The following is a 15,738-nucleotide window of genomic DNA, read 5'->3' on the forward strand; positions in this document are numbered from 1 at the left end:
AAGGAGAGGGCTCAAAGGAACCTAACATTTATTACCACAGTAACTTTATAAAGAGTTTTGATTGTGGGATCTGTAATGAACTGTTGGTATTTTTAAGATAAAATATCTTCTGGACTCACAGATAAGTTGGGTTAACTGTACAAATCTTCGACACCTGACCATACTACTCAACATATGGTTTATGCATGGTCTCAGATAGTGATTTGGAGTACCTACATGAGCGCTAATAGTTAGGTTTCAACTATCACAATGCCCTGGCCAAATGGGCTTCTAATAAATTCAATTATGCCATTGGTTTAAAGGACATATGTATATGTAAAAGTCCTTAATAGACATTGGAAGGACCTAAACATCTTTAAAAGACCATTTAGGTTTGTCTCATTGGCATCTTGGATTCATACAACTCTTGAACAGAAACAGGGAAACCCTTATTGTGTGGCAGGCTAATTTGAGGGAAGACCGGTATAAAGTATGATATGTCAGAGTTATAGAATATTGGAATCTACTGTATAGTAAATATTTACACAAGCAGGAACCAATACTATGTGGCCAAGTCCTCATTAATGGGTCTGCTTTAATGAGTAGGCTAGGATTCTTTGTAATCATTTCATTAATCCTCAGAAACAGTTATTACTGGAGTGTTTGAAAGCAGTTTGTTTTCTTAAGATTAATCACCCCCTGCAAAGCTTATTTAATTAGATTTGTAAACTCCTTTTCTTCTATGAAAGGAAAAGTTAAACCAATTTCTCATCTTGGAATTATCAAATGTTTCAAAGGCACAAGGTCCAAATTTAACTAGATTTTCCTGGAATAACTTAATAAATATATGAATTAAGTGATAATGATGATTCCTACCTGATCTTCTCTTGTAAACCATAACTGTTGTTTATAATCTCTCTGTTAGCCCCCTTGAAAATAAAGTGAAGCAATACAAAATTTATGAAGAAAAAAAGAAATTCCACTCCATTGTGAGAACAATAGACTTTCCATTGATGATTAAGGAATATTACTCTCTTCAAAGTAAACAATGAAGTAATTTTGATTTGGTTGCCGGTTCAGAGCATGGGCCTCACAGAAGTTGCAAGAAAAGCTTGGGAGAAATTCATGTCTATTTTCTTGCACGTAGTCAGGGCAATCCTATACCATCACAGAGTCAGTTCTGCTCAAAACCCAACACAGCCCTAGCCCCACACTTACACATTCCCTTGAGGCAGTTCAGTTACCTATTCCTACAAAGGAGATCAAGGAAAGGAAAGGAATGGAGAGATAGGAATTTGTATTTTGCCCCGGGCATAAGACAGTGTGCTCGGGGTATGGGATCCTAAGATTAGAAAATGGTAACTAGTAAGAGAAATGATAAGGTTTGCCATGCAAATGAGTCTATTTCTGCCACTTCTTTTCATTTTTCCAATTATTTATTAATGACTTTATAATTTTATTTTCTTAACCTTACCTTTATTGTTGAATCTATTACGGATGTCCCCATTCCCTCCCACTCCCCCTTTGCCCACTTCCACAGGGCCCTTTGGCTGTCCCCACACTGTTGTCTGTGTCTATGGGATACGAATATGTCCTTTGGCTCATTCCTCACCTTCTTTCATTCAGTGCCCCCTTCCCTCTCCCCTCTGACAGCTGTCAGTCTGTTCCATATATCCATGTCTCTGTTTCTATTTTGTTCATTAGTTTATTTTGTTCACTAGATTCCACATACAAGTGAGATCATATGGTATTTGTTGTTCTCTACTGTATTTCTGCCACTGCTTTCGTGGCACTTCCTATTTATTAATGCTCCATATCTTTTCATGAAAATTTGAAGTGACTTCAATAACTGACATATAAAATAAAATAAAAATACTTTACCCCTCCCACTTTCACTCAAGCTATGGAGTCACTCATAGCACACTGACCAAGTAATTTCTGCCAATGGATGAATCATTTAACTGGCGTTATGATGAACACAATGACATGCATAAAAAAACGCTTGTTTTGTTTTTCCCATGTGGATAATATGGATCCAGAAAAGACAGCCTTCTTTCCTCCCTCCAAATATCAAGTCAGTTTTTGCCACATAAATATGGCCTAACTGGTCCATCTATCAAACATATTTAAAAGACATTCAAACAAGAGTCTACAACTTCTCTTGGAAGTCTTTTCCTTGTGGTTGCTCAAAGGATAGTGTGAAAACGTTTTATTGTTTCACATTGGACCTCCCACGCCTGACTGGGAATTTTTATGCCTGAGTGCCTAAAATATTCCAAGAAAATATGGTTCAAACCACCACATTTTCCTGCTTTCAGGTTCAAACCCTATAAAACCACCACATTTTGTATGGTTTCCACCCCAAACCATAAGTTGTCATGAGATCCCACTAGGTGCTCTGCTCAGGTCTAAGTGAAATGTTTACCAACCTTAACATTTTTGGCCAACTTGTCACTAACTTGGAATGCAGGTGAAACAAGATGAGTTCTCAGCAATAATTTCTTCATTTGGATCCCTTTATTTGACCTTCTGCACCCCAAATTGCAGACACGTAGTCATTGCCTTATACTGGGTCAATCATTGTTACTTCCTCTGTGACTTTCTTCTAATGATTGCCTTATCTTGGAAATTTCTCTCTCTTTATTTCCTTTTTAAAACTCACTTCTTCTGTGTATTTTCCCCTCACATTGTACACTTTGAGGATAAAATATAAATCAGTTTTGCAAAGGTGTTAAAGGATTTAAAAATTTTTACAGAATGCATAGGGCTCTAGATTGTAAGTTCCTTATGGGGAGCCTACTCTCTTGATGACCATTTAGAGTTGTTGGGTAAAATACAAGATTTTTATTTGTTAATTTGGCAACCCTATGAACATTGTATCTCTGTCTTCTAGAAACCCCCACCCAGCAGGTGCTCAGTAAATATTGGTTGGCTGAATGACTAAAGGAAAGTAGTGGGGTTGTATATCTTGGAATTTTAATTCTCTCTAAATTATATCACACTAGAGGCCCAGTGCATGATTGAATCATGCACGTGTAGGGTCCCCTACACGCTTTCGCTTTCGATCGTGGGGGAGCTGGGTGCCTGTCCGCTGGTGCACCAGGCCTTTCAGAAGCCTCCGGCTCGGCAGAGGCTTCTGAAAGGCCTGGTGCCTGAGCGGACAGGTACCCAGCTTCCCCGCTTTTGATGGTCTTCAGCGGGATGTGAGCTCGCTGCCCCAGAGGCCCCTTCTGTTCTGCAGCACAGCCATGGCGCAGACGCTGAGATCGAGAGGCCACTGGCAACGCGAGCTCAGTGTCCCACTGGCCCAATCGGCTACCCCGGCCACCCCGAGCCCTGCCCCCTGCGCCTCCCACTGGCCCAATCATGGGTGTAGCGGAGTGATGGTAATTTACATATTACCATTTTATTAGGTAGGATAAGGAGCTGGCTTACCCTGTTGGCCTGGACCCATTTCATAAGATCTCAGGCCTCTGAGTTCTTGATGGAGATTGCGGTAGGCATGGTCCTTGACTTTCCCCATTCTGCTTTTTTGTGTGACCATTGTTCTAGAAGGATATCCTTGTTTCTTTAAGAAGCCTGTGGGATAAAAAGGACAAGGGAAGGATCACCTGCTGTTAGGTCACAGTTCACTAAGAGTAGAGTAATCCCGACAATTGGGTTGGGAGGCCTTGAGAGGCAGGAAGCTAACTGATGGCTTCCTGCTGTCATTCTTTCCCCACCAGAAGCTGGAGCTCCTTTAATAACCACAAATATACAAATAGGAGCCTCCAGGGAGTGCATAGGTGCTGGGAGGGGAAGTAATAATAGCAGTTTGGGTTGACTAGAATCTTTTATAAATAGTCCTAATGCCCCCAAAGTCATTATCATGAGAATTCTTAAGGCCTCTGTGGAAGGGGAAAACTATCTCAACATGTTTATTTTATCATTATGTTAAATTATCAATTACATTTATTATTGAAACTCCTATAAAATCATAAGGGTGCTTTTACTTTAAGAGCTAAGTGCCATGAGACACAAAGGCAGTGTTGACTTTGTCTTCATTTCTTGCATCTACCGTTTTCTTCAGAAAGTCTCTAGGACTTTTCCAGTACTTTGTACTCAGTACTTCTCCTTGGTGTCCATCAGCCAGTATCTCTCCTAAACATGTGACTTGGAAAGTTAAGGACTCATGAGTAAAGTGCTTACATTTCAGGGATTTCATGGGTACATCAGATATTAGTATGTGGCCTGTTTATTTAGAGCTGTGATTAAAGTTTATGGAAGCTCTATTTCATGTATGCCTGCTTCTGAAAGACAAGGAAATGCTTTAAGCTTGAGAGAAATCAACACTGAACCAGATAGAATGAGCCCAGAATTCACATTCCCACCTACACACTCCCTTCTGTTCTGTTTCTCCAGTGGATTATCTCTGATGCTTGTTTATCTGATTTCTAGAATCTACTTCTGTCCTCAGGCACATTGACAGATAGAGGAAAACTACGTGCTATCCGCCCAGTTACTGCATTCTGTTCTAACAAAACATGGTCAAAATACCTTAAAATCCCATTCAGCAAAAGGCCCTCAAAGGTGTAGAATTTTGGTTTTCTATACTTGATGGTTAAAATATGTGGTTTTGGAGTCAGATCTATTTGAAGTGGGATTCTGGATCTGTCTCTTTAGTAGCCTGAATCAAGTTGCTGTTCTGCTCTAAACTCTAGTTTTCTAGTATGTAAAGGGAGATAATTATAATAAAGGAATATGATGAAATTCGATAAAATTGGAAAGGAAAACCCTCCCACAAGAGTAGCAATGATATTGAACAGCTCAAACTGCATAGGGTTGTTAGAATGAAATGACCTACTAGTACAGAGAGTCTAGCCCATACATAGTAATTGCTCAACAAATGACAACCATCGTTGTTCAAAGTCTGGGACAGAAGATTTTCTTTTCAAACAGATCCTCAGAATGTTTCTGTTAAATAAACACACTTGTGTGGCCCAGATTGTGCTTGTGGGCCATAATGGAAACTGTGGCAGTAATGTCCCTGCACCTGGCTGGCCACATTCCTGGCCTCTCCCCTGAATGTCCAGCTTCTGGTTTAACTGGAAGTTGGGAGGCAGGGTCAGGACACTCTTGCACCCTATGACATAGCCAAGACTAGAGCCTGGTGGGAAGGTGGGTGAGGCCTTCCTGATGCCAACCCAATTGTCTCTGACGTTCCCAGCTGCTCCTCCTACCCAACTTTCCGGGGGTTGTTTTGGGGACAGTGCATTCCCAGTACTGTAGAGGTGGTGGCTGAGCCACTGCCTGGGGCTCTGCTGAGTTTCTGGTCCTGCCTCCAAACTTCCAGTGCTCTACTGGCTCAACCAGAAGTTCAGGTGTGGGGTGGCCCAGTGGTGTGTGTTTTTTTCTGGGAGGATGGGTGGGGTGCAGTGGAAAGCACTTGAGCAATGAATCTAGAGGCCCGGGGGAAGGTACTTTTTTTTGGTAAGTGGAATTTTACCTCATGCCCCCTGACTTCTATGTATTCTGAGCTTCCAAAAGGTTCAGTCCCACCAGGAATATAAAGGCCACTGCAAATGGGTTGTAGAAAGAGATTAGAGGAAGAAGAAAATTGAGATTGGTTGCTCCCTTTAACAGTGTCTCTTCTCTTAGCATCTCTCCAGCATTATTTCCTCTGAGCATTGTTTTCCTTTGAGTCTTTTTAGAATGTCCCTTCAGTTTCTGGCCACCCACAGAAATAGAAGCTGAAAAAATAAAAAAAAGGTTGAGGGAACCTCAACATTCTTGTTTTTTCATCTTTGTTCATACTTTCAATCCTATCATCCATACATATATTTTTGTGCTATTCTTCTTTCTTAGAGCATAGGAAAAAGGAGCTTTTAAATTAATACTCAAAACATGGAAAAAGTAAACTTTAGAAGAAAACAAGCCAGAGGGAAAGCAGGCTAGTAGAGTAAGGAAGATGAAAAGGAGAAGGAGGAAGAGTGAACTCCTCAATTAATAAGAAATGGTCCCAAGTTAATATGAACCAGGCAAGGCCTCTTATCGTATTTAAATTTCAGAAAGGAATATGATGAAATTTGATAAAATTGGAAAGGAAAACCCACCCACAAGAGTAGCAATGATATTGAACAGCTCAAAGTGTCAACAAAATCCTGGCCATGTGCCTGTGATGACCCATCCAGTTAGATCAAGAGGATTTGGAATTATCTCCTGATATTGGTCATTTCATTTTGTGACAGTTGTGATATATTTTATACATGAGGTTAGAATTATAACTATAGGCTTGCTATAATAGGCTTTCTTTTCTATTGAGCATAAATTTAGTTCACATTTGTTTGTTTATTTATTTAATTTTAGCATATTGAAAACATCCTCCAATTCTGGTAGAGTCAGAGCAAAATAAAAAAGATGATTCTCCTACTTAAGGAAGCTATCCTATATAATAAAGAGGTAATATGCAAATTGACCATCACTCCAACACACAAGATGGCCGCCCCCATGTGGACACAAGATGGCTGCTACAAGATGGCCAGCAGGGGAGGGCAGTTGGGAGGGACCATGCCTGCAAGGGAGGGCAGTTGGGGGTGATCAGGCCTGCAGGGGAGGGCAGTTAGGGGTGACCTGGCCAGCAGAGGAGGGCAGTTGGGGGGGACCAGGCCTGCAGGGGAGGACAGTTGGGGGGGACCGGGCTGGCAGGGGAGGGCAGTTGGGGCAACCAGGCCTGCAGGGGAGGGCAGTTAGGGGTGACCGGGCCAGCAGGGCAGGGCAGTTCGGGGTGACCAGGTCTACAGGGGAAGACAAGGGTGACCTGGCCGGCAGGGGAGGGCAGTTAGGGGTGACCAGGCCAGCAGGGGAGGGCAGTTAGGGGCAATCGGGCCAGCAGGGGAGCAGTTAGGCATTGATCAGGCTGGCAGGCAGAAGCGGTTAGGGGCAATCAGGCAGGCAGGCAGGCAGGCGAGCAGTTGGGAGCCAGCAGTCCTGGATTGTGAGAGGGTGCAGGGGTCCCAGATTGGAGAGGGTGCAGGCTGGACTGAGGGGACCCCCCCCCCATGCACGAATTTCATGCACTGGGCCTCTAGTAAATTATGAAAAAAAAAAATCAAGTAACTTAATTTGTGGTGATAGTGGTGTAAATAGGGATGGGGGTCTGAGGATATGACGTATAACATGGTGACTATAGTTGATAACACTGTATTGTATAATTGAAATTTGCTGAAAGAGTAGAACTTAAATGTTCTCATAAAAAAAAAACAACCCACAAAAAACAAAAGATAAATATGTGAGGTGATGGATGTGTTAATGAACTAAATGGGGGAAATCCTTTCCCAGTATAGATGTGTATCAAATTGTCATGATGTACACTTTAAATAATTTACAATTTTATGTGTTAATTATACCTCAATAAAACTGGGAAAAACTAGTAAGAAGAGCAAATGTTTTCCTTCCCCAGGACTGAATTATGTATATGGATTTGTATAAAAACTTTCTAACCGCTATTGCCAGGGTAGAGGAGCCTGCTTGGAAAGAACCCCAGGTGTCCATTTCTCCAGCGGAGGGGCACGTCACCAGGGAGGGCCCATTTATCTCTGTGCCCGCTGTGCTGGTGTGCTGGCACACTTCGTGTTTCTCAATCTAAACCAAACCCTGGTGGAGAATGGCACAGTATTCTGAGGAAAAGCTACTTATTCATTTGCCTATTTTCACATACAATTGTCTTGGTGGTAATCTGGTTTAGAAACCTATTCCCAGAATATTCTGTTTTTTTCTAAAAGTTTTTTTTTGCTGTTGTTGTTGAGTGTTTATGATGTGTCAGGTCTTTAAATACCCTGGGTGCTCAGGACTCCTCCCAGGTGACATCACAGCGCTTGCGCAGCCCAGTGATGTGGGGGTCCTGATGGCTGTGCACAGCATCTCTCATGCCAGGGTTCAATCCATCTTAAACAATAGCAGCAGCAGCTGTGAGAGGGATCCAAAGACCAATTTGTTGGAATAAAGCAAAACAGGGCTTTGCCATATGGGAGATATATCTCAGATGGGTTTATTAGATGTAGGATGATTTTCCTTATAGCCTAAGGGCTTTCTGGAGGGGATGTGAAATCTTTTCACTATGTGCACATCATTGCCAGATGTGGATATAGTGAAGTAAACCTCATCCTGTGTGTGTGTGTGTGTGTGTGTGTGTGTCTGTGCACATGCATATGTCCATGGGTAAAAATGGCAAATTCTGGCTCATACCTAGTTTCAGTTTATTTCACTCTCACTTTCTAATGCAAAAATTTCTTCATGGACCTTTTAAATATGCAGTAGGACTCCCTCCGCAACCCCATCTGTATAAATTATGGGTGGTATCAAGTCTACCAATATGCAGAACCAGAGGCAGTAAAATAATGACAGAACATGGTTAGTTCATGGAGGACCCTGCCAGTATTCTAATAGTAGGATGTAATGGAGTGCTCCACCAAAATTTAAAAATTAATAATGATTACTAATCCCATTAATCAGAATTTGTCATGTGAATGGATCGGGGATCTGTTGCATTAAGCTGTCATGTGGTTGCAATCATACCTTTTTAACTGCCATCGGAGGTAACTGTCAGCAACACCACATCTTCTCTTCAGCCTATTCTGCCTTCAGGTCCCTGGGGTTCCATCCTGAGTTCAGGGCGATTTGAACGATACACTAATGACCTGCTGATTGTCTGCACAAAAGCAAAATCACACACTGTTCAGGCAACACAGTGATTCCACACAAAAGCAAAGGACTGTCTGGTGTCAAAATAATACCATGCTCTAACTTTGATAAAGATTTTTGTAACTGACTACAAGGTACTAGTTGGTGCTTAATGTGTGTGGCAGAAATAATGTTTATTCAAATAGCTAACAGGTTGGCAGCAGGGAAATTTCAGGACTATGTGTGTCTGTGTGTGTGTGTGTGTATGTGTGTGTGTGTGTGTGTGTATGAAGGATGCTGTTAGATAGCTGTTTCTGTTCATATTTTTGGTTCTAATTTTCAAAGGTACAGAAAATACAAACATATTTGTTTCAGTTGGATATTTACTCATGTTGGTCATTATTAAGATACACTTTATTTTATTTTTAAAAATACATTTTTGATTTCAGAGAGGAAGGGAGAGGGAGAGATAGAAACATCAATGATGAGAGAGAATGATTGATCAGTTGCCTTCTGCACACCCCCCACTAGTGATAGAGCCTGCAACCCAGGCATATGGCCTAACTGGGAATTGAACTGTGACCTCCTAGTCAATAGGTCAATGCTTAACCACTGAGCCATGTCGGCCGGGCCTTATGATACACTTTAAATAACATGTCATCAGAGAGTTTTCTTACCAGGTTGTGAAAATGTGTGGTGAATACTATGATCTATCTACCTATTTATCTATTGACTTACCTCTGTGGTCTGCCTCATTGAGCAGGTTTGGGGCTGTAGGAGGCCAGGCCAAGCCATCTCAACATTCCATGTGGGTGTGACTGCCTCACAGCGACTCCTCTTTAAACCTGAGGACACATGAAAGAACCTGGACCAACACCGGAAAACCATCTAAAATCCTACCCTGCCTCTCTTTTTTCCTGTCCCCATGCTCCACTAACTCTGCAACCTGGCAAATGTGTGTCTAATGGGCTGGTTCTTCCCTAGGGCACTTATCACCAAGTCATTTATCTGTAGAGTGATGGAGAATTCCTGCTGAGGTTCAGACTCATATTCCAAAGCTTTATTATAAGACTTGACTTGTTTGCTTGTTCATTCATTCATTTATTCTTTCATTCGTTTTAAACCTGTTATTATATACTAGGTACTATGTTAACCAGTAGGATGATAAAAATTTGGCCTCAGCTCTCAAGACCCAGTGTAGTCCTATAGGTATAAGTGATAGTCAACTGGCAATTACCAAATACTTAACCTGTCTAGGATTGCTTGTCAGCTCAGTCCTGAAAGGAATTAAAGAGAATGCGAGTTTCAATATGTTGCCAAAATGAAGGCTCCTCCACTAGACTATAAGTTTTTTAGGGCAAGAATTGAATCTTGTTCATGGAATTCTTTATAGCTCTGAGCACAGGAAGCGCATAGAACATATGTTCAATAAAATGTTGATGAATTTTTTGGAATGTCAAAGAAGAGAATCTATAGCAATGGACTGGATATAAATTGTAGGTACCAAGAATAGGGGCTTTGGGACCACTTATGGGTTTGGCATCTGGTATAGTTCCACTTAGTAACCAGTGACAGTCCTTGCCCTATCATATATATTCATTCATTTCAAAACATATGTGTTTAGCACCTATGATATGCCAGGGTATGTGCTAATGTGAAATTTGCATTTCAGAATGTTGCTTGAGCTACATATTAAATGGGGGATGGAAAGGGTGAGAGATATAACACTTAGGAAGGCTTCTGCAGTAATCCAGGTGGAAGATGGCCTGTAGTCAGTGTGGTATAGTGGAAAATGCATAAGCTGGAGAATCCACTAAGACTTAGCTCTAAAACTTACTATCTATGCCGAAACCGGTTTGGCTCAGTGGATAGAGCATCGGCCTGCGGACTCAAAGGTCCTGGGTTCGATTCCGGTCAAGGGCATGTACCTTGGTTGTGGGCACATCCCCAGTAGGGGGTGTGCAGGAGGCAGCTGGTCGATGTTTCTCTCTCATCGATGTTTCTAACTCTCTATCCCTCTCTCTTCCTCTCTGTAAAAAATCAATAAAATATATTTTAAAAAAAAAGTTCTTTATAAAAAAAAAAAAATAAATAAAAAATAAAACTTACTATCTATGTGACTTTTAGCAAGTAACTGTTTTACATACCCCCACACACTTTATTCTGCAAAATGGAGTAACATGGCCTATCTGATATCAAACTTATAATAATGTATTAAGCTGCCAGGTATTACATGACATACATTTAAATGATTGTCCCTGTTGCTATCAATAATACTCCTTCCTCCCTACTTGTATTTCCTCTCCTTTAATGTACAACTTCATGCTTTAAAATATGATCTTTTGGGACTTGTATGCATGCATATAAGCCTAACCAATGGACACAGACAACAGGGGAGGGGAGAGGGCATGAGGGGGTGGGTAGGGGGTAGTGGGGGGATAAGGACACATATGTAATACCTTAATCAATAAAGAAATTAATAAAAAAGAAAACAAAAAAAATAAATAAGATCTTTTGTTACTGTTGTTGGTCCTCTTTATCCCTGGATTGAGTATGGCACAGGTTCCTCCTCTCCCCGCTTCTGCCTTTGTGACTCCTACAGTTCTCCCAGAATGTTTTTGGCCATTACAAGGTTACAGCTGAAGAAGCTGGTTCTGTGGGACACTCTCTTCTAGGATGGGTGATGTTATAACCAATGAAAACCAAGCTTGATAAGGACAAAAATCTTTGCTCCCTTCCCTTTGGGAATTTTCTGGTAACTGTATTCTCCTCTTCACACCCTTGGAATGCAACACTGGTGTTATCCTTGGCTAACCTCAAAGCTCTTTCTTAAGCACTAGTGGAGAGGGAACTTTGTATTTTGTTACAGACTAGACCTTACTTTCACTCTGAGAATATTCCAAAATCATGTCATATTTTCCTTTCTGACATCTCTAAAACTCATCTATTCCCATTGGTTTCTAATAGCTAAAATTCATTCCCATATTTTGGCCCTCTTTTTCTTCTACTCCTTATAAATATGTCTATTGTGGTCTCTGTTCTTGAGTTCTGTTTCTGTTAAAGCCATCTCCTTGGTGCCTTCATTATGACATCCTTTGAAAGTGCCTTCACGGATTTCTCTCATCTGCATTAAATCTGGACGTTAGGGACCTTCACTGCTCTTCATTGCCTAATTATTTTTCCCCTGCTGGTCTCCTATATTTCTTCTTAATGTGTTCTTTTTATTTCTCTCATTTACTTTTTGTTTTCTTAGGCAATTTTCAAGTTGTTTCCTCCCCAGCCATGAACATTTTCTTTCCTTTTTATATGCCAAACCAAACCACAAACAAGTTGTATCCAGAAACTCCTCTCTTATTTCTCTCATGGCTTTCTTCTCACATTTGCTGATGTCTCCCTCTTCATGATAATGGTCTTTTCTTTATCAAGTGATGTTATGGATACATAATACAGTGTATCTATACACTCTTTTGATAAAAGCAAATCTATTATTTATGAAGGAAGGTCTTTGCTATTAGTTGATTTAAGTCTATTCTCTTGCCTCCATGGCCACTGCCTTGTGTAGGGTTGACTATTGCAATGACCTCCCACTTCTTACTGCCTCAGTTCTCTCTCCCAGCTATTCCACACTTCACAGCGTTCTCAGAGATGTCTTCCTTTTCTTTTTAAAAAAATTCTCACCCAAGGATATGTTTTTATTGATTTTGAGAGAGAAAGAGTAAGGGAGAGGGAGAGAGGGAGAGAGGAAGAGAGAGGAAGAGTGAGATTGGTATGAGAGAAACCTCGACCAGTTGCCTCCCACATGCTTCCTGATCGGGAACCAATCCCCAACCTTTGGTGTATGGGACGATATTCCAACCAACTGAGCTACCTGGCCAGAGCACCTTCCTGTTCTTAAAACAAAATAACAGAGCTTCTGCTTTCCCTGGCTTGTAGAATAATATTTGCCTTCTTTAGTGCAACAAGTATCTTCCTCATCATTCCAGACTCACTCTGTCATGTTCTTACCCCAGTCCTAAATTCCAGTCACATAGAACTGCTTGGGGAGGTGTTTTACTATATACAGAGGTCGAGAGTGACTTCTACAGGCCCAATCTAGTTTGTAGAATTCTTTGCCATTTTTTTAAAAACCAAAAGACTTCATGTAAAAATCTGATCTGTTTTTCTAGTTTCTCTTAGAAAATATGGCAACACTGCACCATGTCCCCAGCTGACAACAGAGGGTTGGCGTTGAATGGTGGCTGCTCCTTTAGATGAAGTGGGCTCTTCTCCAATTTGCCACAGTTGCTGCCACACCCTTTGTATCCCCAACATGGAAGCAAAGTGTCATTTGCTCTTTATCATTGCTCTTGTGCTTTGTTTGCCTTATAGTATTAAGAGAAAATTATACCCCATCTCATAGATGAAGAAAATATGGGAAGTTGCTATTTTGCATTTCAAGAAATTATATGGGGCCCACTTCACGCTTTCATACTTCTGGCCCCTGTAGGTGTCTGAGTTTGGATCTCTGACAAAGTGGCTTAACACTAAGGGTCTGTGTTCAAATCTTGACCCCATCACTTACTAGCAATGTAGCTTTGGGCAAGTTATTTAAGCATTCTCTCTGCCTCACTTTTCATCTCTGTAAGTTGGAAGTGACAATAGTGTGTACCTCACAGAGTTTTTATGAGATTGTCTTAGTAGAGAATTTAGTAAAGGGATGGGGACATAGAAAACATTAAATAAATCTTAGCTACATTGTTACCACTATTATTATTGTTATATTTCTGCCAGATCAATGGGAATATCAGATCCATGAAGGGCATGGTTTTGGGCAGAGTCTTTAGGCACCTATTTAACCACACCTCTCTAGCTTGCAATTTTGCCACTTACTAGCTCTGAGCCTGATCAAGTTATTTAATCTCACTATGCTTCCGTTTTACCATCTGTAAAAATATTAATGATAACACTTAAAACACTAGTATCTGCATCTTTGGTTATGATGTATTATCTGAGATAACCATGTACTGTGTGTATCACGGGTGTCTGCAAAATAGTAAGTAGGCAGTAAACGGTAGCTATTATTGTCACCAGCTGTCCTGGCAAAATTTTGCCTCTGTTGAGAACTCAGAGTCAGGTCACCCACCTGTATGTGCTATGTGGTGCTTGCACATCGATATAGGCTTTTCAAAAATTGAGATATAACTCACATACCATGAAATTCACCTTCTTAGAATGTACAATCCAGTGGTTTTTTAACATATTCACAAAGTTGTGCAATCATCACAACTATCTAATTCCAGAACGTTTCTGTCATTCCTCCAAAAGACTCTTTAGCTGTCATCTCTCAGATCTACCCTCCAGCCCTTGGCAACCGCTAATCTGCTTTCTGTTTCTATGGATTTGCCTATTCTAGACATTTTATATAAATAGAATTATACAATAGATAACTGTACATGGGCTTTAGCCTATGTGTTTCCCTGAAGAATAAAGCTGCACCCTTTTCCAGAAAACAAATTCCAACTGGGAAGATGAAGGAGGCCCTAAGTAGGAAATAAAAAGTGGGAAGCTAGCATCGGCCAAGATTGACCTCAGAGGAAAAAAACCAAACAGACATGGGTTTCAGGGGCCAAGCTGAGTAGCCGGGAATGCTGAGGGGCTGCAAACCATGAATATACAATACAACATCCTAATTCCTGTAGATTTTTCTCAGCTCAGCCTTAAAAAATACTGTAAGAATCTTAAAAGTCCATCTGTGGATTCACCTGGAGTTGGTTAAAAATACAGGTTCTGAGCTCTTCCTCAGGCTCACTGAATCAGCATCTCAGGGCGATAGGATCTGCTACAAGATTCTGCCAGGCAATGGGTATGGAAATCATTTAATTGCGTGGGACATGCCTGTATGACACTGAGCTGTGGTGTTGTGTTCCATCTTCAAGGACACTGCTCTATCATGTTGATACTCTTCTTAAGTATACAGTCTGATCTTCCTAATAGATTGTTTACAATCAGGCCTTACTTTGCTTTGTCCATCTCAGCCCTGGGTACAGTCTTACTCAAAGTAGAAGCTCAGCACTGTGTTGGAAGATTGATTATACAGGAACCTGGAGGGTATTGCTGGGATATTGCTAGCCACAAAGTCATTAAGGTCAACAGGGCCTAAGAGGAGATCTTTCTTGTGCATTTTAATCATTCTTTGAGGCTCTGGTTTGCCTTCAGGGCTCTGACTTGTGCACCAATGGTCACAGCCTTTTGATCTTTAGGCTCCAGTAGATGTCCCCAGCAATCCCTTAGGGGGACTTTCTAACTGGCTGCATGGTGCTCAGAGGTAGAGGAGCAACAAGTGAAGCACGTAGGGGTGGTTCCTACACTCACTGATCAGAATCCCCCAGGGAATGAGCTAACATTCCTGTGTCTCCCTGGACTTAATGAGCCAGACTGTAGTCCAGGAAGGGGAAATCGCTATTCATACTACCCAAATACTGCTCTTAGACCCACTGAACCAGATTGTTGTCTAGAAATGGAAATTACTACTCAGATACTACCCAAATACCGCTCTAGAGTTTGAAGAACATGATCTTCCTGTCTGTGTCTGGAGCAAAGACAATGTGTTGTGCTCATGGGGACTTACTTGGACAGGGCTGTGGACTGGGATTTGGGAGACCTAGGCTCAGTCTTGGCCCTACATTTTAGTCGGTCCATGGGTTCATGTGTGACACTAGGTAAGCCACTCACTTTTCAGTTTGTTTCTTTGTAAAGTGAGGGATTTGGAAGAGGGTTAGATACCTGGAATGCAGACAAGATCACTGATACCTGTAGGTGCCTTTTCTGCAGGCTCACATGTAGAGGATCCTCCTTTTTGGGTGCTCTGAGGATACAACTACTGTCTCAGTCCCAGGTTACCAGCTGTGTAATGTCATTGGAGGCAAAGTTGCTGAAGCCCACTGTTTGGAGGTTTGGTAGTTGGTGTGGATTGGTGGTTAGATTAAACAAGGCTGGGAAGCTCCTCCTCTTTCCTTGCTTGCTTGACCCCCTCCTCTCTCTTCTCCCCATATTCCAGTAGTTAAGAGTTTCATGTATACGAGCTCCATTTTTAAATTGCAAATATCCCATGGGCATGTTAAA

The sequence above is a fragment of the Eptesicus fuscus genome, chromosome 14 (assembly GCF_027574615.1).
Source record: "Eptesicus fuscus isolate TK198812 chromosome 14, DD_ASM_mEF_20220401, whole genome shotgun sequence".
Lineage (NCBI taxonomy): Eukaryota > Metazoa > Chordata > Mammalia > Chiroptera > Vespertilionidae > Eptesicus > Eptesicus fuscus.